The 19,146-nt window shown below is 45.8% G+C and overlaps 1 protein-coding gene across 3 annotated transcripts in view; it reads right to left on the reverse strand.

Moving 5' to 3' along the window:
- Positions 1-19,146, reverse strand: part of LOC127049752 (uncharacterized) — a 62,974-nt gene that overhangs the window by 36,395 nt on the left and 7,433 nt on the right. For 2 of the 3 annotated variants that reach the window (XR_007774042.1, XR_007774041.1), the window contains exon 2: positions 14,343-14,447. The exons of the other annotated variant lie outside the window; for it this stretch is intronic. The gene's annotated coding sequence lies outside the window, so the exon portion shown is untranslated. The remainder of the gene's footprint in view (positions 1-14,342; positions 14,448-19,146) is intronic. 3 annotated transcript variants of the gene reach the window in all.

The raw sequence follows: 19,146 nt of genomic DNA on the forward strand, positions 1-19,146 counted from the left end.
AGGCAACCGCCTAGGGTCGCCTAATGGAAGCACCAGCCCTGCTTAAGATGATCTGGTGTACTTGGTATAATTGACTGACTGTAGCAATGTGGACTCATCCCTGTGGCGCCTCCTGCTGGTCTCTTGCAGGAATTAGCTCTCCAGCCATTGGAGTGCCCTCTGCAGGCCAGTGTCCTGCTACCGCTTGGCCCCCGTGTCCCTCCTGGACCCAGTGCCCTGTTACCTGGGATGCTGCTCCCTGGCAGTAATCCCTTTCTCTTTGGGTCTCCCCTCCCCAGGGAACCCCCCCACTATCCCCATGTCACCTCAGTTTAAGGCCACTGCCAGTCATCATCTAGCCCCACACCCTGGGGCAGACTGCCATATCAGCCTACTCATCACTGGCAAGGTTGGGTTTGGATCTGCTGCCTTTGCCTACCCCTGGGCTGCCCTCTGCAACCCCCAGTACCTATTTGCCTTCTGTTAGGCCACAGCCTGGGGCTTTCCAGGCTGGAGCTCCCTGGCTGCTCTACCTTTCCCCAGTCTTGCTTCACTCAGGTACCCCGTCTCTAGCTCCCTGCAGCCAGACCCATCTCCCTCTACAAACAGAGAGAGACTGGTGAGTTCCTGGCTCCTAGCCTCTTTATACAGGCCAGCTGGGGCCTGATTGGGGCATGGCCCCAGCTGCGGCTGTTTCCCCAATCAGACTAGGGTTTTCTCTCTCAACCCCAGCCCTCTCCAAGGACTGTCTTCAAACCCCTCAGAGCAGGAGCGGGTGACCACCCCGCTACACTGACCTTTATTTTGAAAGCTCTGCTTGACAGAAGTAGAAAACAAAGCAGAATGTAAATTATGAATCAACAGGCAGGAGTGTATATTTGGGTGAATCTGAATAAGGGTGGGACATGGTGACTCACTGCCATGACTTAGTCTGAAATGCTGTATAATCAATGACTCACCATTGACTGACGTGTGTTATGTAACTCCTTATTGTATTGTGTCTGTCAGCATTTTCGCTGGACTTCAGTCTATCTGTATTAGATGGGTGCCAATACAGTTTTAAAAATGCCACATTTGCTGGGCACTAAATGACTTTGAAAAACTGAATGAATGATTCCAGTGCTGTATTCCAGTGCAGACATCAGCTCCCAGACACTAGGAAAATATTTCAAAGTATCTAGTATAAGTCTGCATCCATAAGAGGTTCAGTAAATTAATCCATCATCTAATTCTGTTTACTGTTAGTGCTCTGTTACCTCCTTCAAATGTCATCAGCTAGTTGTTCAACTAGTTTATAAATTTAGTTCTATATTAATATAGCTATCCGACAATGGGGACTTGCAACAAATAAAACAAAGCTAAATGTTTGGATATCTGAGTTTTGAACCTGCAGTTTATTAGGAACTTTTATTAGGGCGAGCCCTTTCAAATCAAGGTTTAAATATTCACAGAGTGATAGCTGTGGAAGATGGAAAACACCTGGCAGCAATCATCTAGTCTAACTTCCAGCCAAAGGATCCTATTGTACTGTTGGCCCCTTGGAGCCAAGCTGTTAGCCAATATTTGGGGAGCTTGCTGAGTTGTTTCTGTTAGGAAAAGAAACTGATTACAAGAGCCAGGTGTTTCTTCAGTGCATTCCTATTTATTTACAAATAATGTACACAAAATTCCCTAAATGCAGCAGAAACAAACAAGAGGCAGTTTCCTTGTTCAGAAATCCAAGCTGCCTCTCTAGCAAGTTTTCTGCCCTGAGGAGCATGTTCTCCAATGCTTCTCTCGGTCTCTACTGGCTTTCCGCCACTCACACCTGACACACAGAGCTGCAATCAATCCCCTAGCCCCTGTGTTTGCAATCACTTCCCAGGGAAGCCCCTCAGCCCGCATGATTAACTTCTGCTCAGGCCTTACCATACTAGTGACAGTCAATGCCTTGGGGGGCAGGGCGGGGCAGGGCAGGGGAGGAAGAGGAGGAATGGCTTCTACTGTTTCCAGCTATCACTACAGAGAGTCATTCAATTGCTCCTTCCAGATAGCCTGAATGAAGATGCATCAACTTTAGCCAGTCCTGTGACTGACTGTAGCCATTATCATCTTCTAGCAAACTAATACATTTACTACTGCTTTGTCCGGTCTTAAATGTTCCAAAGTTTTCATCACTTCCCTAGGAAGCCTGTTCCATAATTAAGAGATCTTAAGGTCAGGGTGTTTTTCCATGGTGTTAGGCTTAAATTTTGCCTCTCAGTTTCATTTCATTTTCCCCCAGTTATCAGACCTTTACTTCAAATATTTGTAGATTGTTATTATTAGTTATCATCTACTCAGGCTGTACATATATATCTTTGACATTTTAAAGAGAGGTTAAGGTCCGAGAAAGGACTGTAAAAATGGTATCTTCCTACTCAGCTGATCTGTTCCACTATTGTCGAACCCACTTACTTCACTGACCAAAATAAACATTTTTTTTACTCGAGGTAGCATGGCAAAGCCAACACAGCCACGAGAGAATGAACTGAATTATTTTCTGGCTCCTGCCTCACTAACAGAATTGTTATCTAGATGACAGCTATAGAATCATAAGAGATGATTATGTTCCAGGCAGTTTGCAGAGCTGGCTAGTAGAAAACCCATTGTTTTACTTGTAAATTGAGCAAAGTTGATCTGGCATCATTGAGAGGCAACAGGCTCCGCTACAGACAGCCCACGATCTAAATGTCTGAGTGTAGCAAAGAAACTTTTAATGAAAGGAGGGAAGTCAACCAACGCTAATTAGGGAATATGCCACAAGCAGGATTCATAAACCTAAAACTGTGAGCCTCATGTTTTTGAGTTCTACAACCAAAAGTTCCTTTTCTGTGCTCCTCTCTGCTCCCTCACCGTACTCCCCTCATAGTGGTTGTCCTTGGTCAGTTAGGATCCAGGGTTCAGGAGTGCATCTCTCTGAGTTCACCTCCCATCCAGGGAAGAAGACACCTGGCTTGCTCTGCCATCTGAGCACTTCCTCTGGCTGGCCGCTTCGACAACCACTGCTTCTGGCCACCCTGCCACCTGCTGCTTCTTGCCGCCTGGTCACTCTGCCAGATACCGTTCCTCACCGCCTGGCGGGTCTGCCAGCCACTTCTCCTTGCCATCCGGCTACCCTGCCAGCCACTTCTCCTTGCCGCCTGGCCACCCTGCTGACTGCTTGCCACTTTCACTGTCTGACTGCTCGCTACTTTCACCAGCCACCCATCAGCCATCTCCTGCCTCTCTGCTATGACCTCTGTAGGTCAGTCAGTAGTCAGTGATTTTTAGCTGTCAGCAGGCTGGGCAGAAACACAGCCCCACCACAACTGATTTCAGCTCTTATTAAGTACTTAACATAACAAAAGGTTCCTAATGAAGTCTATTCAGCCCTATCTTTGAACAGTGGGGAGGAACAGGTTAAATCAGACCAGGGACCCTTAGGGAGAGTCAGCACCTCCTGGCAGGGACACCTGTCCCTACCCTTCTTTCACAGGGGTCTGGCATTGAAGCCCCTGGCTTAATAAGGTCCTTTCAGTTGAGAGTTCATTTGGGACAGGATAAGCACAGTTCGGCTCCTCTTTATTCATATAATAAAGACAATAACACTGATAACATCATTTCACTACCCCTGAATTCAGTACTAAAGTGATTTGTAACCCAACCCCAGACAAAGTTGATCACTTTGAGCAACACCTCTCTAGCTGCTGGATATCTAAGCAGAGTAGGTGTGTTCCTCTAAATACAGTTTGCTCCTGAAGTCTCTCCCCCAGCCAGCTAGCTGTCAGGGGAGCATTCATTCAGACACTGCTTACATATCAAAGTTAATTTGGAATAAGGTGGGGTGTGAATTTAAAGCATATTAACTATTCTTGATTTTTTTTCCAGAATAAGGGCATCCATACATGGAGTTCATCAAGAATAGTTAATCAGGAACAGCTCTTCTAGAATAACTCTATTGCTGATGTACTGTAATTCTTCCTTCTTTAGAACTTGGAAGATCTTGCTGCCCAACAAAATTCTAAGAGCAAAGACATGGATGGGCATCATGTGGATGGGAAGAACATTATTCTATATCAAAGAATATTATCCCTTCATGTATACAGCTTTACCTATCGAGGGCTGTGAGCTTGCACATCCTTTACAGATCCTAAAAAGACAAAATCTGTGTCCTAACAAGCTAACAATCTAAGGGCTGATCCTGCAAGGTCGCGGCATGCTGAGTTTCCACTGGATTCAATGGATGGATAGAGCTTGTGGGCTAAGATCCCTCTAAGCAGTGTGGCTGCACAGCAGTCTATTAAGTGCCACAAAGGCACCCAGGGTTGCAGTGGGGAGAGATGCCTCTCCCCCAGCCCAGGACCTGCAGCTGCTAGGGCGAGACACCCTTCCCCCAGTCCCAACCCAGCCCAGCCCCAGAACTGCCACAGCTGGGGGAAAGGTGCCCCTCCCTGGCCCCAGCCCAGCCCCAGCCCAGACCTGCCACAGCCAGGGGAAAAGTACCTATCCCCTCGCCCTAGCCCAGGTACTGCTGCAGGGAGAGAGAGCTGGAGGAGCCAAAACCCTCATTCCCAGCCCCACCCCAGGGCCCGCACCTCTAGCCAGAGCCCTCACCCTCCCACACACCCCAATCGTCTGCCCCAGCCCTGAGCCCCCTACTGCACGCCGAACCCCTCTGCCACACCCCCATCACATGAATTTTGTCATGTGCATCAACATGGAGGTGTTATGTCACACATCACCTCCATGTTGCTGCACATAACAAAATTCATTCCACACATGGGTGGGAACATTAGAGGGAACATTGCTTGTAGGCTAAGTTCCTTATTCAGGCCTGGTTTACACTTAAAATTTAGATTGATATAGCTACAGTGGTGAAAAATCCACACCCCTGAGTGCCGTAGCTATGCCAACTTAATCCCTGGTGTAAATGTGGCTAGTGGATGGAATAATGCTTCCATTGACCTAGTGACCGTCACTCAGGCTGGTGGGTTACCTACAGCGATGGAAACATCCCTTCCATCACTGTAGGAAGCATCTACACTACAGCGCTACTGTGGCATAGCAACAGCGCCGGAGCTGTGCCACTGTAGTGCCCATAGTATAGACAAGCCCTTAGACCAGGGGTCGGCAACCTTTCAGAAGTGCTGTGCTGAGTCTTCATTTATTCACTCTAATTTAAGGTTTTGCGTGCCAGTAATGCATTTTAATGTTTTTAGAAGATCTCTTTCTATAACTCTATGATATAGAACTAAACTATTGTTGTATGTAAAGTAAATAAGATTTTTTAAATGTTTAAGAAGTTTCATTTAACATTAAATTAAAATGTAAAGTCCCCCGGACCAGTGGCCAGGACCCAGGCAATGTGAGTGCCACTGAAAATCAGCTCACGTGCCGCCTTTGGCACACATGCCATAGGTTGCCTATCCCTGCCTTAGACAAATATAACACATCACAGACATCTGTCCAATCCTGAGAGGGTGAAGGGATGTTGGAAACATGGAGCTCAATGTTGAAAAGCGTTGTGGAAAAAGTGGGTTTAATGAAGGGATTTTTAGTTGGGAGTGGGAGGGCACTTTCTTGACATGCAAGAAATGGGCAGCTGTCCCAAGCAAAAGGGCTGGATTGAAAGAAGGTGCAAAGCCAAGAGTGGGAAAAGGAAATAAAAGGGAGTGGTTGAAAGAGAGGATTAAAAGCAGGGCAGAGAGGGAAAGGGCGAGTGGGAGGAAATGGGAGCAGAGAGATAGGCGAGGCAAAGTTGTATATTCATGTTGTTCAGATTTGGCAAGTAATTCAAAAGGGCATTGTCATCCTAATTCCCTAAGAACGTGGTCCTTAAAGGGCTGTTTAACTTCAGAGCTTTCAAAAACAGAAAAACTAATTAGATGCTTGAACAACTGGTTTTTCATAATTTTTTGAATGGAACTTGAATATTCATGATGCACGCAAGAGATAAAGACCATTTTCAAATCTGGGTGCCTAGAGGAACTCAGTGGAAGCTGCAGATGCTCGGCATTGAAAATCAGTTCACTTTTACTGAGGAGCCTAAATAAGGAATCAAGGGCCAGATTTTCAAAGGCATTTAAGTGGCTAAAGATACACATAGGCACCTAGTGGGATTTTCCAAAGCACCTAAACAGGTTAAGTGCCTAACTCCCATTGATAGGACAGGAGTTAGGCCCCTAATCTGTTTAGGTGCCTTTGAAAATCCTAGGCACCTAGCTGCGTCTTTAGGCACCTAGGCCAGAATACACACAAGGAATTAGGTGTTGTGATGTTGAGTGTCACACCACCTATCTTTTGAGCACTTAGAAAAATCACTGAACTTCACAAAGCCTGAGTCAGGAACCTAGGCTCCTATACAACAAATGGGAAGAGCTAGGCACCTCAGACTGAGATCCACAAAACCAGCGTGCTAGGCAGGGACATGCCTAAACTAGCCAATGGGGGATGCCACGATGAGAGGGGCCCTGCCCTGCTCTTGCAGATAGCTGCCCAAGTCCACACAGGTGCCTATCTCTGCTTGTGATTATCAGCTGAAAACTCTTTCTTGGTTATAGGTGCCTATGCCATTAGCAAGAAGCCCTGGAGGGAAGGAAGAGAACTTCCCTTGTAACTTTTAGCCCGGTGGTCAGGGTACTTGCCTGGGATGTGGTAGACTCCTCCCTCCCAGTTCAAGACACGCTTCCATCTGAGGGGTAGAAAGGATTTGAACAGGGATCTGCCACTGCTCCAATGAGTGTGCTAACCATTGAGCTATAGGATATTCTGATATGGGACTCCCTCAATCTCACTCGTTGAAGCTGTTGCACTCTGGATAAATAATTAAAAAGTTATTGGATTAGGGGGACTATATCTTCGGTCTCCCCCCTCCCAGGTGAATGCATTAAACACTGAGCTATATAGAGTAATTCATTCTCTCTGTCTCAGTGCAGGTTGTGTTTGTTATGTGCTTTGTACGTTAGCTGGGTTTCTGATCGTCAGTGTTTGGTTTTATTCTGTTACTTGCTGTTTCTTTGTTTTAGGGGCGTTGTTGGTGCAAAGGTGCTGATTCCATGGGGTGGGTGCTCCAGGGGGGGAAAAAGTGGTGGGTGTGGAGCACTCACCGGCAGCCCCCTATCAACTTCCCCATCCACTGCCCAGTGTCTCCAGCCTGCGGACGGCCCAGCGAATCCACACCTCCCCCGTCCCTCCCCACATCTCCCACCCACCACAAACAGCTGTTTTGTGGCATGCAGGGAGGCTGGGGGGGAAGGGAGGAGGAGAGGGGAGGTAGCATGCATGGAGGGAGGGGGTGGAACTGGGCAGGAAGAGGCAGGGTTGTGGGGACCTTGGGGGAAGGGATGGAGCAGGAGTGGGGCCTGGGGCAGAGCCACGGGTTGAGCACCCCCCACCAGTTTGAAAAGTTGGCGCCTGTGGTTGGTGCCTCCTTTTTTGTTAGGAAGGGGGGTTTTCTTTGGGTTCCATTCCAGATGGGTTTAGCAGTTTGACCCCCCCGCAAGCACGGGGTTTGGTATTTGCCTGCTGTCTGAACTGTGGAGACTGTGTTGCTGAGTGTAGGTAAGGGTATTGGCTGTGCTAATATAAAATCTGCCTCTTGAAAGAGCAAATCTATCATGATTTTCCTGGCACAGGAGCAGTTTGTGAATTGTTTGGTACAGGAGGGACTCTGCATCAAGGAGTCTTTTGTATAAGTTTTTCCCTTGTTTACTCCTGCTATGAAAGTAGTTTTTTCCAATGTCTCCCCCACCACACACACACCTTCCCTCACAATAAAACTCTAGTGTCTGCTCTCTCCCATAATGGGAAAGTAGGTTCTGATGTTAGGATGATTCCATTAGGCTGCAAGAACCCAGATGTGAGCCATGTTATGTCATTCTGGCACCAGGTTGATGTGGTTCTATATAACTTGGAATAGCCCTGGAACCTGGTTTTAAAGCACCACATAGATGGAACAGATTATAGTGTTTGCTACATCTGAAAATCTTTCCTGTGTGGTGACATTGGTCATTGGAGGGGTTCCTGTCCACGCACTGCGGATACAAGAGTCCCTGGTAAAAATGTGGGACCCTAGGATAGTGAGGACTAGGGAGGGGGCTAAAACATTAAGGTACCAGCAGGAAACAGCCTTAATCTGTACTGCCCCCACTTGCCATATCTCCCCCACTTGCCATATGCACAGGCATGGGAATTAGGAGTGTGAGGGGTGCTGCAGCAACCCCAGGTTTTATGTGGGGCTGCTGGCCTTGCACCCCACTCCCCAGCCACTGGCTCCGCGCATAAAACATGGGGGTGCTTCCCGTGCCTATGCCCTGCTCCTGGCCCTCCGCCTGCACTCCACTCCCCAACCCCTCATCTCACCTCGGGCTCGGGTCCTGGCTGCTGGCCCCACCCCTCCACTCCTGCGGCCTATCCCACTCCCAGCCCCGTGCCTGGGGCTCCGCTCCTAGGGCCCTGGCTGCCGACTCCATTCCCTGGCCCCTGGCCCCACTCCCAGGGCTCCACTCCCGGGGGCCCACACCCAGCCCCATGGTAGGGGCTCTGCTTTTGGCCCCGCATACTGGGTCCTGGCTGCTGACCCCACTTACTTATGTCTGGGTCCCCCAGCTGTGGCCTCGGCCCCCTTACTTATGTCTGGGTCCCCCTCTCCCAGGGACACAGCCCTGGTCCCAGCCTCAGCTGGGGCGGGGAGGGGGACCCAGACAGAAATAAGGAGGCTGGCTTCCAGCACCCCCACTACTAACAGTTTTCCAGCACCACAGGCCATATGCGGTCTGCTGTTGTCCATGGAGCAGCTCCCCCAAAGGAATCCTCCATTGTGACCCTATCATTTGTGCTTGGACATAAGTGAGTCCTGGAGGTTGAGGAGCACCTCCCTGCAGAGGAAACAGAGACAGGTTCTAGAAATGGGAGTGAAGAACAGAACCAAGGGGTGGGTTTATGTGGGACTATTTCTATTTGATCAAGGGCACGTGCAGGGATTGTTCAAGATATATGTCTCCCCATGGCTCACTTTGTTCAAAAAGTACTTCCACTGTCTATTGTCTCCATGGTGTGCCTCAATTTTAGCTCTAAATATTAATGGATGTCAGGATGGTCATAAAAAGGGCACAACTCTTTGACTATCTCAGACAAAATGGGGTAGTTGTGGTCCTTTTGCAAGAAATGCACTCAGAACCTGATAATCAGGAGAACTGATTGAAGGATTGGGAAGTGGAAACTTTCTAGACTCCTGGCTCCAGTGTCACCCCTGAGATAGCTGTTCTCTTTTCCTCTCTGTGAAGGAGATTGTGGATGGCCAGCTCCTCCAGCTGGAAACACATATTGGCATTATTGTTTTTAATCTTTTTACTGTGTATGCCCCTACACTGGGGTGAGATCATGTCTCCTTTCTGTAGACACTTGCCCATGCCATGCTTAGCAGTGACCCTGATACCATTATTGTTCTGGGAGGGGATTTCAATTGCACTGTAGATTATGGTTTAGAGAGGAACCATGAGGAGACCACGCCCTCCATCAGCCAGGGAAATGTATTGTCTCCAGCTGACCTTTGGGCTAGTAGTTTGGAGGTTCTCTCACTCCACTGTTAGTCTGTACTCTTCACTGAAGGCTACTCCCAACCAGGTCTTACGGGCTAGACTGGATCAATTTTATACCATGAAGGCCAGTGTGAATATGTTTGTTTGGTCTTCCATGTCTCCCACTTGCTTGTCTGATCACCATTATGTCTCTGTCAATGTGTCTCTTCTTCTTGCCTGTACTTCCCATTGGTGATTTAATACCAATTATTACAGGACTTGAATTTCACCCAGAGGGCTGATGTTTTTTGGGAGCATTGACAGCAACACAAGCCTCTTTATGAGTCCCTGAGATACTGGTGGGATGTCAGAAAGGTCCATATCCAACTGTTCTGCCAAGATTATATCCAGGCTTCCATGTGGTCCTTGCATCAGGTCATGAGTGCTCTGGAATGAGATATCTTGGGCTTTCATGGCACATTTTGCTATGGAAAATCTGATTCAAATGCACAAAACCTTAACTGAGAAGTATCACCTTCTGAGGTGCTTGTTAGAAGATAAGCTGCAAGGTGTCCTGGTTCAGGTCCATTTTACTCAGCTCCATGAAAGTGATGCTCCCAGAAGGTTCTTTTTCAGGTTGGAGAAAAAGTCTATAGACCGTCAACAGCTTTTAGACCTCTGTCTGCAGGGTGGTCATCTGACGGCTGACCCTGCTGAGATCCTAAAAGCAGCTGTTTCTTTTTACAGTATTCTATACTGCCGTGAAGCCTGTGAGGTGCTGGCAATGAAGGAGATGCCCCAGGGGTTTTCCTGTCTGACCAGTGAGGTACAACAGTGCCTGGATGCCCCGTTATCACTGCAGGAGTTTTCTGTTGCAGTCCAGCAGCTCTTGACAGGCTAGACCCCAGGAAATGATCGGCTGCCATCTGAATTTTACAAGCATTTCTGGCATCTTCTTGATCGTGATATTTTTCTAGGGGTGCTGGAGTGTACCCAGGAGAAAGAGCTGAACCTCATTTGCTGTAGGGCTGTGATGACATGGCTGCACAAAAAAGGGGACTTCTGTGATTTACAGAACTGGAGACCTATTTCTCTTCCCTGTCTGACTATAAGATTTTATCCAGGATCTTAGCTAACCAGCTGAAAGACTGTCTGGACTCGTTGATACACCCTGATCAAACATATTGTATTCCTCACTGCTGTATTTTTGATAAATGTTTTTTAATTAATTATGTTCTTACTGTTGGCAAATTTTGTAATCTGGATGAGAGGCTTACTTCAATGGGCAAGGAGAAGGCCTTTGATAGAATTAACCATAGTTATCTTTTAAAAACACTACAAGCTTTTGGGATTAAGCCAGTGTTCTCATCATGTATTTCTTTATTGTACCATACCGTTTTTAACATCCTAAAGATTAACAGTTTTAGCCTCTGCTTCCCGGTTTGAAGAGGTATTTATCAGGGATGTCCGCTGTCTGAGATAGTATATGGTCTTAGTTTGGAGCCATTTCTGCATCTCCTTGGAAGCCGTCTGACTGGCCTTTCTGTGCTGGGGTGACAGTTGCTTTCCTGGTTCATCTGTCGGCCTATACTGATGATAGCTCAGTTTTTATCATGTCTGACAGTGATGCGCAAGCTCTTTGCACAAGTGTATGAACAGGCATCTTCTGCCCGCATTAACTGGGCCAAGAGGAATTCAATCTTACTGGGCTCTTGGCAGTGTAGTGGCCCCCCTTTGTTGCCCCAACAATTGCAATGGGGCACCTCTGGGATTAAGGTGTTGAGGGTCTTTTTCAGATCCAAACCATATATGCTAAGGAAGTGGGAGCGGGCTGAGGAAAAGGTGCAAGGCCGTTTGCAGAAATGGCACTGGCTCCTTCCTGGACTCTCTTTTCAGAGACAAGATTTGATTGCCAACAACCTTGTTGTCTTACTGTTCTGGCACCAGCTGGTATCTCTGGACCCTCCCCTGGGCTTTTTGGACTGGATTCAGAGGCATATTAACCATTTTTAATAGTTACCACTGGTTGTTCTCTGCTTTGCTGTTTCTGTCGTTAGATGACAAGGGCCAGAGGCTCACTGATTTAGTCAGCAGGGTGGTGGCCTTTCACATCCAGTCTGTTCAGTCATTGCTATACTCCGACTCCCCACTGGCCCAGAAGTCTCTAGCTTTTCCTCCCCTCCATCATGCAGTATGGATGGGCTTTGACTCTCATCTATTTTTACTGGCACCTGGTCCATTACAGAGTCTAGATTTGCCTCCTTTTTGTAATGGTCTTTTTAATGCCTGGCAACTTCTGTGAAGTGCATGGCTAGACCAGGCATTTCCCAGTTTATGGCTCTTGGAAGAGACTCACTATTTCCTGCTAAAGCTCTCTCCTCCAGCAGCCTGATTTCTGCTTTGATTCAGGCTGGGTTGACCAAGCTGCCCCACCTTCTTGCTCCTAGTAGGTCAAGCTGGAAATCGGCAACAGCTCCTGCAGTTCAGACCAGAATCCGGATAAGATCTTTTGGATAAGGTCTCCACTGAATTCCAGGTGGTGCGTCCTCAGCAGGTTGCTCAATAGTTGCGGAAAGCTTTGCAAGGATTGTTCTTCTGAGGGGAATCCTGTGTTCCTCTCACTAGTTGTCTCCCTTTCTGTGGACGATATCCTTGTGCAACTTGGCAGATTGCTGACCTGGAAGGGTTTGATGGATTTTTTTTGCAACCATGACCAAGAAGCAGTTCTATGGCATGTGTGTCAAGATGCGGCATTATGCCACCTTCTCTGACCTCCCTAATACATCCTGGAGGATGCCCCTGTCTCTAGGTGAGTCTATGTCCCCAGCTTAGAGGACATTGTACAAACCTCCTCTTTCTAAGCATTCCAGTGACTTGCAGTGGAGGTTCCTGCATAGCATTATAGCAACTAATCATTTTGTGCACCATATTACCTCTGAGGTGTCTGTGTGGTGCCCCATCTGTTGAGCTTCAGAGATGGTGGCTCAGTTTTTTCTACATTGCCTCTGTTTGATTCCTCTTTGTTTTTTTTTTGGTTGGTTGGTTTTTTTGTAGCATCTGTTTGGGGGCTGGTTTTCTCCAAGTCCATGTTTGCTCTTGGAGTGAGATACAGAGCTTGCATTCAGCCAACTTCCTGCCTGGCAAACTTTTCACTGGGTCAGGCAAAACTAGCCAGTTTGAAATCTCACTGGAACAGAATGGCTGGAGTAGAATGGTGTGATGTTCTGTGGACTGATTGTGGACCAGCTGCAGACTGATTACACCTTTTATAAATTGACTTGTAACTGGGACACTTTTTGGTTGACTTGGTGTGTTAACAAGATTTTGAGTGAACTTGGTGATGATGATGCTTTAGTGATCCATGTGTAATGTTCGCTTAAGATGCGTTTTGCTTTATTTTATTCATGTTCTGTGCATATATTGTAATTTTATAACATTTTAAAATAGTTTTTAATGGGATTTTATGTGAATAAAGGTGTTTTTCATGTCATGTCTCTCCCTCCACCCACCCCCACCCCCCAAAGTTGCTCTTAGGTGCTTAAAAATAGGGACTTAGACACTTAATTATTTTTGTGCTTTTGAGCTCTAAATACCTTCAAAGATTTGACCCAGGATGCCTAGTTTAGTTTAGTTTCGGTTGAAGTCTCTATTAATTTTATGTCTTTACTAGTAAATAGTTTCCTGGTTTGGAATAAAATCTCAACTGTATCTTCTGAAAAGCCTATGTGAGAATGTGATCCAAGTTCTCTGTTAAGTCAGTTGCAAAAATGCCATTGCTTTTAATGCGAGCAGGACTGGGAAATCTACAGCATTCCCCTGGGAAAAGACATACTGCCAGTGTGCAAGGGAGAATGGGGGAGGCCAATGAGCAGTTGAAGAAATAATGGAAGCTAGGACCAAGCCCTGCTCTTTGGTCCCAATTCAAGAAAGCATATGAGCATGTATTAGTCAGCAAAGCACTTAAGTCCCACTGAAGTCTACAGGGCTTAACTGCATGTTTAAGTGCTTTGTTGAATAAGGATGCTTGCTTGAATCAGAATCTTGGTGAATATAATCTATTAGAAATCTCTTAGTTACTTACATGGCTCTTATTACCATAGCATTTGAGCACCTCCACAACACCGCTGTGAGGTAGGGAAGTATATTTTCCCACTTCATGGGCAGGGAACTGACTTATCCAAGGCCACACAGTAAGTCTGTGGGAGAGCAGGAAATCTCTGCAGTCTTAGGCCAGAGCATTAACTACTTGACCTCCTTCCTCCCTCCTAAATGGTATGAGCCTAATTGTCTGTTTCCCAGAGAGGCTAATAGGTGCAGCCTGTGAAGGCCATATAGATTTACTAGCTTTATGAATCTATGCATCTTCCTCCTATAATTGTAGCCCTGGTATATGAGCACAATATAAGCAGGAATTCAGTTTCTGTAATCTGCCAAAACATCAATACCCTGAAGGCAAGCTCAGATAGGAAATGGATCACTGACTCACCCTTCTGGCTTAATAATAATACTTAGCACTTTTATAGTTTTTTTACACACATTAAATAATAAATCAATCCTCACTAGACTCTTATAAAATAGTTAAACATCACTGTTTTCTAGATGGAGAAAATGAACCAGATGAGTTACGTGACTTGCCCAGGTAAACTGGTAATGGAGCCAGTATTAAAACTCCTGATTCCCTGCCCCATGTGTCACACTGTCTGCAGTGGCTCATGGCTGAGTGCCAACTTCAAGTCAGACCGTCAAAAAGCAGGGCAGAAACCTCAATCTGGTTGTATGTTCTACAATTAGATTTCACCAACTCAGTAACAAGTGTGAACTCCTAAAGCACTATAACAGACTTACCATAAAGTCACAGGGACCAGGCAACTTTTGTAGGTGGAAGAGACAAACTTTCGAGCCCCACAGAGCTCTTCTTCAGATCTGGGAAAGGTTCTCCAAGCATCACAGCTAAATGCAAGATGGAACAGATTGTTAAGCATAAGTAGTTGGCACATATTCTAAGGGACACCTGTTAATACCCCTGCAGTCATAGGACAAAAAAGAGGGGTTAGTGGGTTACAGATTGTTGTAATAAGCCATAAATCTAGATGAGTTATGAATTTAAGTTCCCAGGCTCATCTTTTCAAAGAGGTGTGCAGGTTTAATAACAGGCCACTCTACTTTGAACGGTTCTTAGTATATGAGTTAACTACCTATGTTAAACAATCCACCTTGCATTTAGCTGTGACACTGGGAGTACCTTTCCCAGACCTGAAGAAGAGCTCTGTCTGAGTCTAAAGTGTAGGAGAGAGAGAGAGAGAGAGCGAGAGCGAGAGAGCGCAAGCCCAGAGCACTAGGCCTGGTGCAAGACCTGAAGCCTACACCAGAGGCTGTGAACCAAAGTCATGCCATTCATTAAAGCAGATGCTTACAGGTCCACTGTCTAGTACATAAACTTGGCAAAGTTGCAACTAGTGTTGCTAAAACAGACACTCCAAAGAAGTACTATGCACTAGATATTTATGTAAATATATTCCAGAATGCTAGTACATATACACCCTAATCTAGTACACGATAAGATGGTTTGACAGAACAATGAACAGGGATGTTGTGTCCGAGATATCAGGAACAAGGGAAAGTAACAAACAAATGTCATGAGAGACACAAAGCAGTACGTCAGTTGTTTATCCCAGTTGTTTGTCTCAGTCTATAAATATCAGGGTATCTCACTGTACCCCTTTGTGTGGCCTAGGGGACAGCAGAGATTCCTGCTGCTGACTGAGCCGCTCCTTGCCATGGGGCACTCCTGTGTTAATGTACTTGTGCAAGTTGTGTGAGTCATTAGGACTGTGCCTTGAGTGAAATAAATCTAGCCGAGTGTCTTTGTCACCAGACCATGCCTGTGGTCTTTCTCTGTGAGTAACATTGAGGTCTGTTGAATTAGCAGGCTGCACTCTCTGCTATCTCTGACACCAGAGCACGATGGACAGAAGCACTGAGCAGCTGTAACAGCTTAGCAGCTTTGATAGCGTCACAGCAAAAACTTTCCACCTTTCTACATTGGTGACCTAGACCACTGATTTGGTAAGTGACAAGCAACCTGTGATGGCAGAAAACTCTGAGCTAGGAGATCCCTTAATCTTCTCCCTAAATATCCCCACAGAATTTGATGCGGTATGGATGCACTGGGTAGCCAACAAAAGAGGTCCACATGAGGTCAAAAAGGATAGTGGGAAAACATGTAAAGTGATGGCAGAGACCAAGGCTTTAAAAAGTAATAATAAATGTAGAATATTGCAATGAATGGCCATAGCAGTGAGGAGTCCTAGACAACACATCACAAACTTGGCGAGGCAAGTAACAGAAACAAAGAAAAAGTTAGAAGAAGCAACAGAGCACTAGAAAGCACAGGGACAGAATAGAAAATTGGAAACAGCTGTCGAGAATTTGCAAAAAAGAGAAGTGCCATCCCCTACTATAAATCTTGTTGGACAACAATGGGCTTCAGATACTTACATAGTGCTTGAAGGATGGGACAGAATGGAAGAAAGGAGGCCCTAGCAAACAGAAAAGATGGAATGGGGACCCGTGGAATGACTCAAACTAACTGCCAACAAGCAGCCCATGGGAAGGAACCACCACATTGCAACCACCACCGCATAATGAGAGCCAGGTTTCTGTAAAACTTAAACTAAGACCTAGACCTGTGCCTGTTAAAATGGGAAAAGTAGCAAACAATACTTCCACTATATTGGAAGCACATTAGGAGAGATCAGGAACATGGAAGATCAGGGGTGCCATTTTGGCAGCTTAAGAAAGAAAAACTAAAGGAAGAAGTGAAAAGATGAAAAGATGTCGGGTGGGGGCAGGGGAGGAATAGCCCAATGAGCATTATCACCTGGTAAACTCCCAATAGGGCTTCCAGACCTTGGCACCACAGCTGTCTTTTGTAGCACCCCTTTCACAGGATGACTGGAGATGCCACATAGTAAAAACCACTATAGCAGGGGTCAAGGAAATGTTATTAGACAGCATGGCAGCAATAACTATGGCAGAGCACTTGTCAGATGAGACAAAGCAAGGGAAAATTCAGGGAGTTACTGGAGTAACTCACCTGGTTCAGATTCGAGGTGGAGGGGAAACAGTTGTAATAAGACCAAGGAAAAAGGAGTGTGTCAACTGATGAGGCAGAAGTACAGAAGACCAAGTGTGGTTTGATGTCAAAGAAGACCTAATCGAGCACCAAGTGGGATCTAAAGTCATGATCCAAGATCAAGCTCCCTACTAGTCTTTCCTAAAGGCAAGGTGGTACTGGCTGTGCTTGGTGTTGGATTGGCTTGACCTGGGAAGTAAAGGGCAGAGCTGGGTTCAAGGAAGCCAACTCAAAGCTCACAAAAGTAAGTAAAAGAAGCAGCAAGAAATAGTTTCTTCCCTTTTTGTCTTACAAATTTGCAACTATGATGTGGTGGAGGCTTACAACTCTGTGTGTCCTGAGGTGAAGGACCTGAACGACCAAGTTGGGGCCTGGCCTGACATAAGTAATTAACACATGGAGAGAAGATAGGATTAGGGAAGGAAATAAATTATTAGGCTGAAAACATAATTTTTGTGTTAAATAAGTAAATAAAGACAGTAGGCTAAGAAGACAGAATGTCTGAGCCAACTAAGATAAGACAGAAAACACAGAGGGAACTATTTACTATGAATTCGCTAATGAGGGATAAAATAAGAATGTAGAGATAAGGTAAAGAGAAAATTGAACCACAGTTAGTGCACAAGGATTGGTTCCTGCAAAATAATGTGATGTCATGTACAGGAAATATAATGAGATGTGTAGTGTATATAAAGGGAGAAGGTTTCTGTATAAATTTGGAGCTATGATGTACCCTGCATTCATCCTCACTTCATTTGAGTCTAATCAACTCAGCATAGCACTGCTATATGTAATTTGCCATTTGTATAGACAACTTTTTTGTTAGTATCAGTCATGATTTGGGGCCAGAGACAGTGCATCCTAACTAAGGCACATGTCATTCAAAACAATCTTGTCCAGTGTCAGATTACCTCTATTGAATTCTGACAACAATATTTGATAAATTACTGTCCTTTCAGTAGGTTATCTGGAAGACAGCATCTACAAGGAACAACTGGATCTATGTCAACTACTGGCGTATTACAGAGCACTGCACACACACTTGTTATGCCAGAAATGTTCTGACATCGCAATTCCAGTGTGTGGGCTGGCCACAATAATTCAGGCCAATCCAATGGAACAGAGAAGCTAGCTGCTCCTCTCTCCTTCCCAGTGAAGCTTACCAGGTGGTGACAACCAGCAGTGAGGGTAACCTATAACATGGATGGACAATACTGTATAGCAACCGTGGTCAATTGGTGTACATGTGTGTGCTTTTCATATGCTGTGCCAGTCCTGCACAGATAGCACAGTTCAGTGGTGAAGGCGTTCGGTCAGGTTTACTGTTGGCAAAGCATGGTACTAGCGCCCCATAGGAGCTACAGATACACTAACACATGTATACCCATCACAATGGACCAGCTCAGTCAGCAGCAGGACTTTCTGCTGCCCCCTTACCTGGACAAAGGTGTCCCTCCTATGACATCTCCTTTTGTTCATTGATACAAACATGTTACGTATTACTCTTCTGACGTTAGTTTCCAACCCTACGCTTTGTACCTGTTGGCTTGAACAAAACATCCTCATCCATTATCCTGACCTCCCATCCTTGTTTTATTTGAGGTCAGTGTGTTCCCATACCATCACCAAGGATTGTGTTTATACCATATCTCTATGTTGGGGTGTACCTGTCCTAGCCTTCTGCAATGTGTTTACATGAATGATCAATACTAGTACTTCTTAGGAGTGCTGGTGTTTTAGCAATGCTAACTATGTTTTTGCCAAGTTCATGTATCAGACAGTGAACTTACAATCAAGCGTCTGCTTTTTGACAGGCCTGCCTTTTTCTCATAGCCTGGCTTTGGCTGACTTTGGTTCAGGCCTCTGGCCTTTCACCAGGCCCAGTGCTCCAGGCCTCATTTGTGATGTCACTATTCCATATTCCTGTTTTACTCCTCATGTACATAGCACTGTGGAACACACTGTAACAGTGCCAATCCCAATAATTCAGAACAACTCTAAGACTACACCTCTCAACTAAAGCCTCAGCCCTAACATTCCCAGGCCCATTACATGAGACTCAGATCAATTGACTGAAGGAAACTTTCCACAAGTCATACGAAGGAATGTGCAGACCATTGGACAGATGGGACATGAGTGTATGGATGGGTAAAACAAAATGGCCAAGAAGCTATTTAGCCCAGTGAGTCATTTTCAGTTCATACATTAGGCTTTTCTGGGATGATGGGTAAACATCCTTCCCATAAAAAGACAAAAAGCAGGGAAATGTAGTTAAGAGATAGAGCCTAGAGCACCAGGCCTGGTGCAAGACCTGAGCCCTGTAACAAAGGCTGTGAACAAAAAAGTCAGGCCATTCATTAAAGCAGATGCTTACAGATCCACTATTCAATACATGAACCAGGCAAAGGTGCTGCTAGTGTTGCTAAAACATAAGCACTCCTAAGAAGTACTGGGAGGTAACGAACAGATGAAACACATAAGGTGGTAGGCAAGTCATCTATCCCAGTTGTTTGT

Source organism: Gopherus flavomarginatus, chromosome 4, assembly GCF_025201925.1.
Source record: "Gopherus flavomarginatus isolate rGopFla2 chromosome 4, rGopFla2.mat.asm, whole genome shotgun sequence".
Taxonomy (NCBI): Eukaryota; Metazoa; Chordata; order Testudines; family Testudinidae; genus Gopherus; species Gopherus flavomarginatus.